This window comes from Corvus hawaiiensis, chromosome 31, assembly GCF_020740725.1.
Source record: "Corvus hawaiiensis isolate bCorHaw1 chromosome 31, bCorHaw1.pri.cur, whole genome shotgun sequence".
Lineage (NCBI taxonomy): Eukaryota > Metazoa > Chordata > Aves > Passeriformes > Corvidae > Corvus > Corvus hawaiiensis.
Window position 1 is genome coordinate 1,428,764 of NC_063243.1, and position 13,640 is coordinate 1,442,403.

Below are 13,640 nucleotides of genomic sequence, written 5' to 3' on the forward strand. Positions count from 1 at the left end.
CCCCGTCAGACTTGCGCACAGGCCAGATGGGGCTGTTGAAGGGTGAGTGGGTCTTGCTGACCACCCCTTGGCTCTCCAGCTCGCGGATCATCTTGTGGATGGGGATCACAGCATCTCGATTTGTCCGATACTGCCGGCGGTGCACTGTCGAGGTGGCAATTGGCACTCGTTGCTCTTCCACTTTCAGGAGCCCAACTGCAGAAGGATTCTCAGATAGTCCAGGCAGAGTGTTCAATTGCCTAATGCCCTCTGCCTCCACAGCAGCAATCCCAAATGCCCACCTGAGTCCTTTTGGGTCTTTGTAGTAGCCATTCCGGAGGAAGTCTATGCCCAGAATACACGGAGCCTCTGGGCCGGTCACAATCGGATGCTTTTGCCACTCCTTCCCAGTCAGGCTCACCTCAGCTTCCAAAAGGGTCAACTGCTGTGATCCCCCGGTCACCCCAGCGATGGATACAGGTTCTGCCCCCACATGTCCCGATGGCATTAAAGTACACTGTGCCCCAGTATCAACCAATGCATCATATTTTTGTGGCTCTGATGTGCCAGGCCATCGGATCCACACCGTCCAGAAAACTCGGTTCTCCCGTGCCTCTTCCTGGCTAGAGGCAGGGCCCCTCTAGCCCTGGTTATCATTCTTTCCCTGGGCGTACATGCTCGAGGTACCTTCAAGGGGATCCGACATATCATCCTCCCTTCTGTAATGCCTGGCAGCTCGGTCACGGGAGGCTGAGGCTACCTTCACCTTAGCGGAACCCCCTCGGTTAGTGCCTCCCTCCTTGAGTTCATGCACCCGCGCTGCCAGGGCAGAGGTGGGTTTCCCATCCCACCTTCTCATGTCTTCCCCATGCTCACACAGGAAAAACCACAGCTCAGCTCGTGGGGTGTACCCTCTCTCTCTAGCAGGGGGACGACGGGCTCTGACTTGGGGGCCTGTGACTCGCACTGGTGCCACACTGACCCTCCTCATCTCCTCCCTCATCTCCTCCATCTTCTCCTTCATCTCCTCTTTGAGGTCCTGGACCACAGCAGAGACATGAGCTTTCAGCGGGCCATTGATCATGCTGTCATAATGCCTGAGCCTGTTGGCAACAGAGCCCACTGTTTCTCGGGTATTGTCAGCATCAATCGTTGCAATGAAGGTGGTGTATTGCGATGGCCCTAGCCTTGCCAGGTTCCACATCATCTGTCCTGTGCATCTGACCTTATCAGGGTCATTATCATGCTGTCCATCCTTCCCAAAGAGTACCTCTAATATTGCCACCTCTCTTAGCTGTTGGATCCCTTGCTCGAGTGTCTTCCACTGCATTCTATGATGATACTCCTGCATTCTTTCTTTGTGAATGAACCTTTCTCTCACACTCATTAAGAGCCGCTCCCAGAGAGAGAGAGGCCCTGGCTCCCTCACAAATATCTGGTCCACACCTGGGTCCTGGGTCAACGATCCCAGATACCTTGCCTCACCACTATCCAGTTGCACACTTGTGCCCATAAGGTCCCAAACCCGAAGCAGCCAGGTGGTATAAGGCTCACGCCCCCTTCGCACAATGTCATTTCGCATAGCACGGAGACTGTCGTGCGACAGGGACTCAGTAATGATTTCTGGCTCTGGCTCTCCTGCTGGTTGTGAGGGCCCTGGTTGCCCATCATCATTAACTGGTCGTACTGATTTGGTCTTATACTTCCTCCTTTGCACAGGGGCGACTGCTGCTGGCTGTGGTTGTCCTTGTGGTTCAGCTGAAGCCTGGACGGTTGTAACATCCGTGGGTTCCACTGCTGCACCATCGGACTCACCCTCTTTGGGGCAGGGAGAGGGTTTTTCACTAGCTGAGGAGGTGTATTCCCTTAGCAATTGGCATATCTCCTGGCGCACCTGGCCCATCTCCTGGCACATCTCCTTGCGCACCTGGCCCATCTCCTGGCACATCTCCTTGCGCACCTGGCCCATCTCCTGGCATATCTCCTGGCGCACCTGACCCATCTCCTGGCATATCCCCTGGCGCACCTGACCCATCTCCTGGCATATCCCCTGGCGCACCTGACCCATCTCTTGGCACATCTCCTGCATCCCTTTTGCCAGTACCCCCACCCAGTCTGGGTAGTCCATTTCTGAGGTGGACTGTTGGGCAGTATCAGTCTGTGGGGCAGGATCTCTAGTGTCTGGGGCTGTGGCAGGCTCTGGCTCTGGGGTAGGATCTCTAGTGTCTGGGGCCGTGTCAGGTTCTGGGGTAGGATCTCTAGTGTCTGGGGCCGTGTCAGGCTCTGGAGCAGGATCAGGCTCTGGGGTAGGAACTCTACTCTCTGGGGCCATGTCAGGTTCTGGGGCAGGATCTCTAGTCTCTGGGGCTGGTGTCCGGGTAGATATCCAAGCCAATCTCAACTTATCCTTGAATGCTAAATAGAGTAGGCCTATCAGCAGCAGATGGTTAGTATTCAGAGGGAATTTAAACCCTTCGAAAATTGATGGGGTGGGCCCAAAGAACTGGTTGAGGGGTTGGGAGAAAACTTCCCCTGGTGTCATTTCCTCACAGAAGGTACCATTGTTAACATAACCCCAAAAACATGTGCTCAGTGTGTGATAGCTGTTTATCCATGTGCCCACATTCCGGAGGAAGTTAAAAACCCATGAATTCCTCACCTTCTCGACCCATAACGCAAGCTGGATAACAGCAATGGTAGCCTTAGTCAGAGGACCCATATTCAAGTAAGGAGCTGCAAAGGGGAAGAATATAGCCACGGCTACATGCCACCCAAACCAGGGTAAACTAGACCACATAGTGCTGCCTAACAAGGTTCCAATATCCAGCACACAAAATAAAGTTATCGAGGAACTGTTATTCCTTTTTCACCTCTATCTCTTAATGCCCTCAGGCCCCACGTTGGGCGCCAAGATCTGTCTCGGTTTTGAAAGACAGGTGTCTGCTAAGGAAGGCAGAGGCCCCCCTTGAAGTGGCAGATATAACCCCTTTTCCCTCCAAGTTATTATATTTTGAAATCAAGAGCCTTTAGGCGAAGATGTGGGAAATAGGAATAACAGTTCTTTACTCTATATATATATGTATATAACCAGTCAAACAAAACAACAACAACTATGGCAGTAACAGCAATCACAAACCCAGTGCCAGCCTTCTCGGCTGTCGGGCCCTTTCCCCTCGGGTGCAGTTCCGCTCGCAGCCGGCAGGGGCGCTGGCGGCTCCCGGTGAGCAGGGCAGGTGCAATGGTTCCCCCGCGGCTGCAGGGGGCGCTCCGGAGCGAGCTCGGGAAACCCGCGGCTCTGGTGCCCCGGGATCCCGGGAAGGATGGAACAAAGGCTTCACAAACCACTGGGCAGCTGATCCCGGGCTCTCAGGAACAGCAGGCTGGAATGGCAGGGACGAACGCAAATCCCGGGTGGCAGACGAGATGTATCCAGATGGGAAAAAACCACGGAGGCCCAGGCAGGCAGGGTGAGCAGGGCTACAGCGTAGCGAAAGCTCGAAGCAGCAGCGGAGCAGGACAGCCACAGCTCGGTCTCCAGCAGGGCAGGGAAAAAGCGGCTTTTGGGGTCCCGGCGTTGCTTCCAGCAGGAAGAAAGAACGGCCAAAAAGAAAGAAGCAGCAGCTCCTTTCTCTGCAGCTTCTCTCTCCGGACGCTCAGAGCGAACTGTCCCCACACCCAGGTGTAGACAAAAGAGTAGCCAGGCCCGCCCCACTCCCCTTTTTGTCTTTCTTAAGTACAGCTATTTGTCCCCTAGCAACATGCATATGGGAGAAAATTCCTTTAACAGGAAAACCTAAGACTAAACTAAAACCCCAACACCCACCCATCTCTGTATTCCCCCCGCCAAAATCTCCAGGCTCCTGCGGTGAGAACAAAGGGGTCCAAGTCCCCATCTAGTGTGACCACAAGCACCAAACTTTTTTCTCCACACAACAATATTCCCTCTTTTCCCCTTCCTGGCTTCCCGCACAGCAGCTGGGAGCAGCCAAGAGCCCAGCGCTGCCCCAGCCCGACCGGCCCCAGCTCCATCCCTCCTCCTCCCACGGGATGCGATGGGTTTGGGGGGAGGGGGCCAAGGGTGGGCACTGGGCCTGGGGGGAGGAGGAGCAGGGGATGGGATGAAGGAGGAGGGGGAGAAGGGATGGAAGGAGGAGAAGGAGGAAGTGCAGGAGGAGCAGGAGGAAGAGGAGGGGTAGAGGAGGAGCGGGAGCAGGAACAGGAGGAGGAAGAGGAGGCAGCACGTGCGTCCAGCGCTCCCCGTATCTGCAGCTCCCCGCCCTGGGAGCATCGCCCCCCCGCATTCTGCAGGGGCCTGGGGAGGGGAAGCTCACCCCAAATACCTTGTGTGGACCCTGGGAGGGTTTTTTGGGCGGTTTCCGCTGGCAGCTCACAGCAGAGCCCCGGCTGTGGGTGGGGGGATGTGGGGTCTCCCCCCATGTGTGGGTTGGTCTCCCTGGGTCAGGCTCTGGTACCACATGGCAATCGCCCGGTGCCGGTGCAGCGTGAGGGGGACACCAGTTTCGGGGACACCGGTTTCGGGGACTGCCTGGGAGATCCAGGTTTGGGGGAAGCCCAAGAGCCACGGAGTGGGAAGAGCGGAGAGGGGCGATCCCGGAGCTGGGGGACCCCTGGCAGCCTGAAGGGAGGGGGAAGATGGAGAGCAGGGGAACCAGGGACCCCCTGGACACCGAAGTGGGGAGCCTGGAAAGGGGGGACCCCTGGGATTCCCCGGACCCCTGATAGGCCAGAGAAGGTGGGAACCCCGGATATGGGGGAACCTCAAAATACACAGGACCCCCAGAAACCCAGAGAGAGGGAACTCCTGAGAGGTTATTTTTGCTGAATCTTGGAGTTTTCTGTTTGAATTTGGATCTCTTGGGCTGAATCTTGATATTTTCTAAATTTTTGGGGTGGGGGCGGGAATCCTGTTGTTTCTGAGCTTTAGTGGTCCAAATGTTGGTGGTTTGGTTTTTTGAAGGGCAGAATTTTCCTATTGTGGAGGAGTTTTTCCTGTATATCAAGATTTTGGGAGTTTTGGGGCTGTGTCTCTGTGTTTAGGGCTTTTGTGGTTGGATCTTAATATTTTGAAGGGTTTTATGAACACAAATGCCTGGTGACTTCTAGAGATGGACTTGGGCTGGAGGAACCCCCAACCTAACACACTCACCCCTTGTTTTTGCCCTGAAAACAGGATTTGTCATTCCAAAGCTATGGCCAGAAGGAGAAGGAGGCTGCGAGGAAGAGGAAGATGCCCCGGGAGCCCCAGGCAGGTGAGGAGGAAGTCACTGTCCCTTTCCCTTCTCTCCTGCTCCATCTCCCAGCCCAGCATCGCCCCCGGCTGCAGGACAACCCCGCTGCCGACGCCGTCCTGCCGGGGACGGACTGGGGGGATCTCCTTCCCCTTCCCTGTGGCACGGAGGCAAATCCCATCCTCTCCTTCTCCACTCTCCTTCCTCTCCTCGTTCTGTCCTTATTCCTTCCACTTTCCTTCCTCCTCTCCTTCTTCCCTGGTTTCTTCTTCTTGTTCCTTCCTCTCCTTCTACCTTTTCCTTTTCCCTTCTCCCTGTCCCTTCCTCTCCTTCTCCTTCCTGCCCCAGGCACTGAGCTGCAGATGGAGACCAGGGGGAACAAATCCCTGCGGCAGAACCTCGTGAAGAGGCCGCTTTCAGCAGCTCCTCGGTGCAGGAATCCAGCAGGGAGGAAAAACTGAAGAGATCCACGAGGAGTGGCTGCAAACCCAGCCCAGGGAGCTGCGAGGAGGAAAGACCCCCATGAGACAGAAAGGCAGCCGGAGATCCAGCCACAGCTCAGAGCTGATGGAGAAGCCTCAGGGTGGAGAGAAGCCCCACAAGGGCTTGGAACGTGGAAGAGATTTGGAAATCCACGGGGATGCAGAGATACCCCGCAGCCCCTGGAGGAGCCCCCACCGGAGCAGGGGATGCCTGAGGAGAGGCTGTGACCCCGTGCGAGACCCGTGGACAGAGGGGCCCTGCCGGAGCAGCCTGTCCTTGCAGGACTGACCCCGGGGCAGAGTGACCCCCGGGGCTGCAGCAGTGTGAGGGGACTGCTGCCCGTGGGACGGACTCAGGCTGGAGAAGTTCCTGGAGAACTGCCTGGTGGGAGGGAGCCCAGAGTGCAGCAGGGGAACGACTCCTGTCCCTGAGCAGCGGGAGAAGGCACCGGGGATGAACTGAGCATGGCCCCAATTCCCTGTGTCCTGCACTGCCGGGGTGGGAGGTGGAGCTGGAAGGAGGGAGGGGTGGGAGGAAGAAGTTAGGAAGGGTCTTCTTTTACTTCGCATTACCCTGCTCTGAGTTTTTGGGGTTTTCTGCCACAAATCTCTCACCTCGTGCACTCAGCCAAAGGGGTTTGGGGCGGTTTTCCCTTTCTCGGGGAAATCAAAGCCATGCACTGATGCTCCGAATTAGGGGCGGCAGTAGCGAGGCTGCAGGGCTTCCCAAGGAGCCGGAGGCAGCCCACACGCAGGGCTGGGCAGGTCGGGCCGGGAGCAGCGGAGAGCTTTGTTTCTCTTCTCAGCTGAATGGCGGCTCGGGCCGGGCCCGTTCCAGGGCTGCTCCTCAGCTGCGGCTTTCCCCTCACGCAGCCCGGGGGGCGCTGGGAGCGCGGGGCGGGGCTGGGCCGTGTGCAGAGCCCGCCCCTCGCTCCGATTGGGCGGCGCTGCCGTCAGTCGTGGTTCTGGCGCGCTGATTGGTCGGAGCGGGGAGCAGCCCGGGCCCGGAGCCGCCGGCAGGGCGGCCGTGGCGCAGCAGAGGCGCCATTGGCGGAGCGTCTGTGCGGGCCCGGGAGCGGCGGCGGCGGCCGGAGCCCGGTGAGGCGGCGGCGGAGCTCGGAGGCGGCCCCAGCGCAGGTGGGAGCCGCGCTCGGTTCTGGCGGGGCTCGGGGCTGGCTGCGGGCGGAGGGGGCGGCAGGGGGCTGTGGCGGGTTCGTTGTGCCGTGTGGGCGCCGTGTTCGCCCTGGCGTGAGGGCGCTGCGGGAGCGGCTGCCCGCGGTCTCCTTCCCGCTGCTGCCTCGGCAGGAGGCGGTGCCGGAGCAGCGCTGGCTCGTCCCGGCTGCTGTGGGTAGGACAGAGGTGGCTGCCCCGTGGCCGGCAGTGTGCGGGAAAGTTCCCGTGGCCAGAGGTTTGTGTCCCCAGAGGAGCCGGAGGAGTCGTGTAAAAGTAACTTTATTCGTGGACAAAGGGAGAGGCCACGGGGCATTTCCCGTGGGGTCTGTCCAAGTGTTGGAGGACGCAGCCTCCTTTTTATGCCGATTTGCCCGGCCGCATCTCCGTGTCCCTTTCCGCAGTGGCTGAGGTCCTTGGAAGGTACAGACTTCCCGATCCGCCTGCTGCATGTGCCCCTTAATGTGCACCCCCACTTTGTATAACATCCGATATTCATGGCTCTGTGAAGTTTTATTTCCTTTGTTCTCTGTTTCCCCACTTTTCCTTTGTCATCTCTTTGCCAAGAGCACTTTGAGTCATTTAATTTTCCACAACCTGCTGGTCCTTCTGCTGGAAGAGAATCTGATGCCATCCCAGGGTGAAATGTGGCGTTGCTCATGGGAGTGGACTGGTGGGTGAGAAGGTCAGGAGCTGGAGCTGTGTGCTTGGTTATGATTTGGAGGACAGCTTGTAATCTAATGATGCATTGAAATGATCCGTGGGTTCTCTGGCACCTGGTATGAATTTGTTTGGGTTCCCAGGGGCTGCTCCATGGTGTTGTAGGATTTGTTCTGGTGGCCGTTCATCTTTTCCCCATTTTTGGGCACTCCCAAAAAGGCCAGGGATGCATCAATTGACCGCTCTTCTCCGATTAAATCATCACATCCTTGGATTCCCAAGTGATTTCGCTGACCTTGGTGCAGCAAAAGCAGCCCAGTGGTCAAACCCACCCTGTATAACACAGAGAGTGCCAGCAGATGTTGGAGTGGGGAGAGGGATGATTCCCCCCTGCTTTTGTGAGTGAAGTTCTCCCAACATTCTCCGTTTGCTGTTTTCCTTTGCAGCTTCAGGGATTTCTGTTGCAGAGTCAGAGATGCTCAGTGTGGGCTCTGCCTTTAGCGATGCAAATTCCGTCAGTGCAGGGAGGCAGAGCTTGGGGTGAGGGGCAGAGGGAATCAGCCCAATTCCTGTGGCAGGCAAGGAGAGCCTGGGACATTGTGCACACTTCCCGCAGCAGAGTTAATTTGCATTTCTAAAGCTCCTCTGCTGGCTGCCTGGAAGGAAGCTTCTCCTCCAGGGCAGCCATCAAATTATTCACAAGTGCCCCCCGCAAAAGCGGCTTTTTTCCCCCCCCTTTTTTTAAAAAATATTTTATTAACTGTTTATGAGTTAAAGGGTCAGTTTTAAAGCTCTTCCAGTTTTGCAAACTGCAACCTACAGGTGAACATTAAAAAACCCATTCTGAAATTCTGCCATCACTAACAGCCACACACACACGTATACAAATAAGCCCCAAAGCAATAAAGATTTTTGGTTCTTCTCCTTGGACTAAAAATTGACTCTCACACGTTTGGCCCAAACCCAGCTGGCAATATCAAAGTAGTATTATTAAGAAAAACCATTCTAATGGTGTAATCTTGTCACTGAAACTGTGGGAAGAACAAAAACTCCACAACAACCTTTTTAGTATTAGAGGATCAAGGCATTACTTTATTCTGGCCAGGATGTGCAACAGAAATCATTTCATGGACACGTAACCCGGGTGTGCAGAGAAAATCATTCCATGGCACACGAGTTTTACTCGATTTTTCCTCAACTTTATGCAGTCTAAACCCATAGAAATCCGTAGGTTTAATGTTCATTGGTTCCAAGTTGGGTAGTTCTTAGTATTTGGTTTCCTATTGGCCCCGGATTGCTTGGCCTCTGATGTTAATTAGGTGCACACTCCTTGATTTCCTTCTCAGCCTTTTCCAGAGCAGGGGTCTCCAGCTGTGCCGGGGGCAGTGTCTGGGGTAGCTGTTCCTTGATGTTTGCTGATGGGCGTTGATGTTTTGTTGATGGGCGTTATCTTTTGGGTATCTTTTGGGCTGTTCCCAGTCTGTTGAGATGTTAAGCTCATCTCTGTTGAGTGGTGTAACATCCCTTAACAAACACTTTCAAATTCCTTTCCCCAAGGCAGAGGCAAACCAAGCCTGAGTAGAGAAATAAAATTTTAAAGCAATTCTGAACTTGGTGTATTTTCCATCAATCGAATCCCGCCCAGCCCAGAGTGTGAGTGTAACTGAGAGCCAGAGTGGAATTCTCCCGCTGTCTCGCGCAGCAGCTGTGGCGAGTGCAGGCACAGAAAGCTCTGAAGGTCGCCCGGTGCCAGCGAGGATTGGCCCCCAGTGCCTGGAGATGCCAGAGGAGGTGCCCAGCCAGACTATTTCAGCAGAGGATCTGTGGGCAGCCCCCGGGGCTTCCCCCGCTGTGGAGCCCTGGCTGCTGCTGCGGCCCCTTCTGTGCAGGGTCAGTGGCGGCCTCGCATGGTCCTCCTGCAGCCGGGGAGTGCAAATCCGCGGGGCTTCAGAGAGCTTGAGGCGAGGGTGAGGGGTCCCCCCGTGTTCAACTGTGCTGGCGGCTGTTTCTGTGCTCGGGGACACTTGGAATGGGCCACGCCCTTGGCCACCAGTGGTGCTTCTTTGCGCTCCTCAGGCAGGACCCGATGTCCTGGTTGGATGTTGTGGGCAGCAAAGTGCCAAGGCAGGGTCTGTGCCAGCCGAGCTTCCTGTGGAAGAGATTTCACAAGAGACAGGATTGTGGCCACAGACTGCTTGAAACAGACATCCCTGGTCTCCACCCCCCACTAGGTCGGGAACTCCCAGTTTGAGGAATTGCAAACATCAGTTCCAGGGGAGATAATTGAATATCTGGCCTGGGTCTGGCTCTTCTTCGTGCCAAAGCCAATGGCAGCAGCCGTAGCCGTGGCGTCTTGGTTTCTCTCAGCAGCTTCAGAAGGTGTTTCTTTAATTCCCCATTCATTCTTTCTACCCGACCTGAGCTCTGGGGGTGCTGGGGCATTTGGAGGTGCCACTGTGTTCCTAAAGCAGCCAGAACGGGGTGAAGGATCTTTCCTGTAAAATGAGTTCCCCTGTCTGTGTCTGTTGCTTCCACAATCCATATCTTGGAATTGTTTGTTCCAAACATGCCTTAAGAACGGATGCAGGGATTGCTGAAGCAGTTGGAAATGCTTCTGCCCCGCTGTGAGCTGCCATGCTGTTAGCAGAAGATATTGAAGCCTTCCTGCTCAGGGCATTTCAGTGCCAGGCTCTTCCAAGCACCCCCAGCTCGGCCCTTTGAGCTGAGCATGCGGGCGCTGAGCTGCGCTTTGTCTCATTCCCTTTCCTTCAGAGTAGCGTGTCTTGTCACTCTTTTCCCTTCTGCTGCCCCTGCAGAGCCATCCCTAAACACCTTTTCTCCCTCAGGCCAGGGAATGTCTGGTAAATCTCTCCTAGCCCGGGTCTGGAGCTCTGTCACTTGGCTGCAGCCATGGGTTTCTTGCCAGCCCCGTGTCCAGGGCCGTTCAAACAGGAGGCTGGGTTCAACCCTTGCCCTGTGCTCAACTCTGAATCCTCCTGTTCCATCCAACAAGTTTCATTCTGTAAGAACCGAGCGCTGCTCATCCATTTAGAGGCCCCTTTGGTTAACAAAGCTTTACCTTGATGCCAGGCTTGAACAATCAGAGATTGTGCTGCTGTCAGTTTTCAGGCCTCAGTTCCCATTAATGCCGGGGCTGCACAATTCTGCAGACAATGAGGCCACTCTCTGGCCACTGGGTTAAACATTTGAGCCCAGGAATTCCTTTGGCATGGCCCCGATGAACATCCCCATGCAATTCAAATGGTTTTTCCCTGTCTGGGAGGGCCAGGACAGGAGGCTCAGTTAATCTGCTTTTGAAGCCTTGAAACTTGTGCTTTCCTTCTGGTGTCCATGATGGGGTTTCTTGGCTGGCAGGAGAGGAGTGTTGTAGGGAGAGATGCCTGGCTCCAGAAGCGCTGCCTTTAGCAGGGCCTCAGTAAGAGGCTGTAACCCCTTCCTTGCCTCCCTTGGAACAGGGTATTGCTTTTAGACACCACTTGTCCTGGATGCTTCAAAGGAATTTGGAGAGGCTCCATATCTGATTTTCCCTATTTCCCTGGGGCTGCCCACACTTCTGGGTTCCCTTCAGCAGAGGCCTTGGCAGACATTTGACACCAAGGTCCAGCAGCATTAGCCTCTGTATCTCCTTTGACAATATGAATTTGCATTCCCACTTCAGCCCCCAAATCCCTTCCCAGTAAATTACAATCACAAATAGGAACAAACAGAAATTGATGTGTTTCAAACCCATCTCCCACATCTACTAATAGTGGTTGAATAAAACACCCCTGCTTATCTTTCCCACTTATTGCCTGAATAATTAAGGATCTTCTTGACAATTTCCCCCCTTAGGTCTCAGATTCGGAGTGGATCGAGAGGCCCCTGTGTCTGTCAGGAGCGGCCTCGTCTCGATCCAGAGGCGCCCTGAATGTTCTCAAGGGCTCTGGTGCGGTGGGTCCCTGGTGTGCTGGGAGCTCTGAGAGCCCTGACAATCCATGTCCATCAGGGGTGGACTTGCTGGTGCTGAGGGTGCTGCTGTCTGTGCTTGCAGTGTCCTTGTGGCCTGCAGCTGGAGCCCTGATTCCTTGCCAGGGGCTGTTTGGGTGGGCTCTGCCGTGCCGAGGAGGGCAATGCCTGTGCCAGGTGCTTGTGGCCGCCGCCGTCCCCTGGGTGCTGGGGCCCCCTTGGGCCCTGCGGTTCATCCCTGGGGGGCTGTAGAAACTCTGCCATGGCCTTTGCCTTCACCTTGGCCTTTTGCTCATCCCTTCTTGCATTCCCCTGCTGAGCCTTTCTGGCCAAGTGCTGCAGGGGCTTCTTGTGCCTCTCCTGCAGCCCCCTCAGTGCCTGTGGGTGCTCATCCTCTGACAGCTGCTGAGCTTTCTGCACAATCATTCGTTTCTCCAGTGACCCAAACAAGATCGATGAAAGAAAATCCTGATCCTTCCACATCCCGCAGCCTCCTGGGGGCCGGGGGCCAGTGCCGGCCCTGCCCGGGGGGTGTTGGGGTCAGGCAGTGCCCGGCGCTGAGCCCCGGCTGCCCCACAGCCCCGGCCCGGCCCCGCAGCTCCCCACAGGCCCCCAGCCCGTGCTGCCCTGTCCTGCTGCTCCCCACCACAGAGAAACACCCTGAAATCCTGACCTCCTTGTTTTCCTGTCCATGAAAGCAGGGATACAAAAGATCTGGATCAGCTGGCAAATTCTGAGGATAAGATGGTGCTGAAAAGCATCCCAGTCCTCATTTTTTTCTCTTCCTCCTCTTTTCCATCTTCCTTTTCCTTTCTTCCCACATAGATTCCTCCTGCTGCTGTTTGCCTTAACCATATTCCTGCACACTCCCTTCAACCAATCCTTTCCCAGCACACCAACACCATCCATCCCCTGTTGCTGAGACCCCTTCTCGACTTCCCTTTTTACCCCTGCTGGGTGTCCATGTCCTTAATTAGCTCTGGGAGAATGTGCAAACTGTCTCAACATTGTCCCCTTTTGTATAGGACACGATGTCCATGGTTGTGTTGAGGCTTTGTTGTTGTTCTGGAAGTTGAGGAATTGAGCAGGAGCTTGGCTGAGCAGCAGTGTGTGTCAGTCAGTGCCATTTTGTGGAGCTGATGGTTTGTGGTGTCACTTGCTTGTGTCCAAGTCGGTGTGGCTGTGTCCGAGCAGATTGAGAGCATGTGTTTGTAGGGAGGCGTTGCTGTTGTTCCTTGGCTGGGGGTGCCCGGTTTTCGGGCCATCCCCCCTGGAGCAGGGTGTCCCCCCTTGGTGCAGGCGCGGCCCTCAGGCAGCGCTCAGCCAATCAGAAGGCGCGGCGCTGGTGAGTCAGCAGTTGCCAGGCAGAGCCGCAGCGCCCGGCGCTCCCCAGCTGGAGCCCCCGTGTGGCCCGGCCTTGGCGCCCCCCGCGAGGGGAATTTGGGGAGGTGGGAGGGGGGGAGCGCCAAGGCCGGGCCGGCCCGTGCTGTGCTGGCAGAAGTGGCTGCGGCGGGGGCCGAGTGCGGGCAGGAGCGGCCGAGAGCCCAGCGCTGCCGCAGCCCGAGCTGCCGCAGCTGCATCCCTGCTGGTGCTGTGGGATCCGAGAGCTCTGGGGGGCAGAGCGAGCCAGGGGTGGGTGCTGGGCCTGGGGGGAGGAGGAGAAAGGCTGGAGGAGCAGGGCTGGAGAGCAGAATGGTGAAAGGATGGACGTGGGAGCAGCAGGTGGGATTCTGCAGGAGAAGGAGTAGTGTGAGGAAGAGGAGAGTGAGGAAGAGTAGGGACACAGGAGGAGGAGGAGGAGGAGCAGGAAGAGGAGGCACCGCAAGGTTCCAGCACTCGCTGTATCTGCAGCCTCCCCCCAGCCCCGGGAGCGTTGCCCCCCCCATGCAGCAGGTGATCAGGGAGGGGGATCCACGATTTTCCCGTGGGTGAATCTTGGTGTTTCTGAAGTTTCTTGGTCTCCATGTTGGTGCTTGGTTTTTTTGTGGGGGTTGAATGAGTTTATATTTTGGAGGGTGTTTTATCTGAATCTTGATGTTTTGAAGTTTTGTGTCTGTGTCTTGGTGTCTGTGGGACTTTTGGTCTGAATCTTGGTGTTTTTGAGGTTTTTATGGACACAAGATGCCCGGTGATG

General features: G+C 56.0%; 1 pseudogene; it reads right to left on the reverse strand.

The window, feature by feature from the left end:
* Positions 1 to 6,758, reverse strand: part of LOC125318719 — a 71,615-nt pseudogene extending 64,857 nt beyond the window's left edge.
* Between the last annotated feature and the right edge of the window lie 6,882 nt (positions 6,759 to 13,640).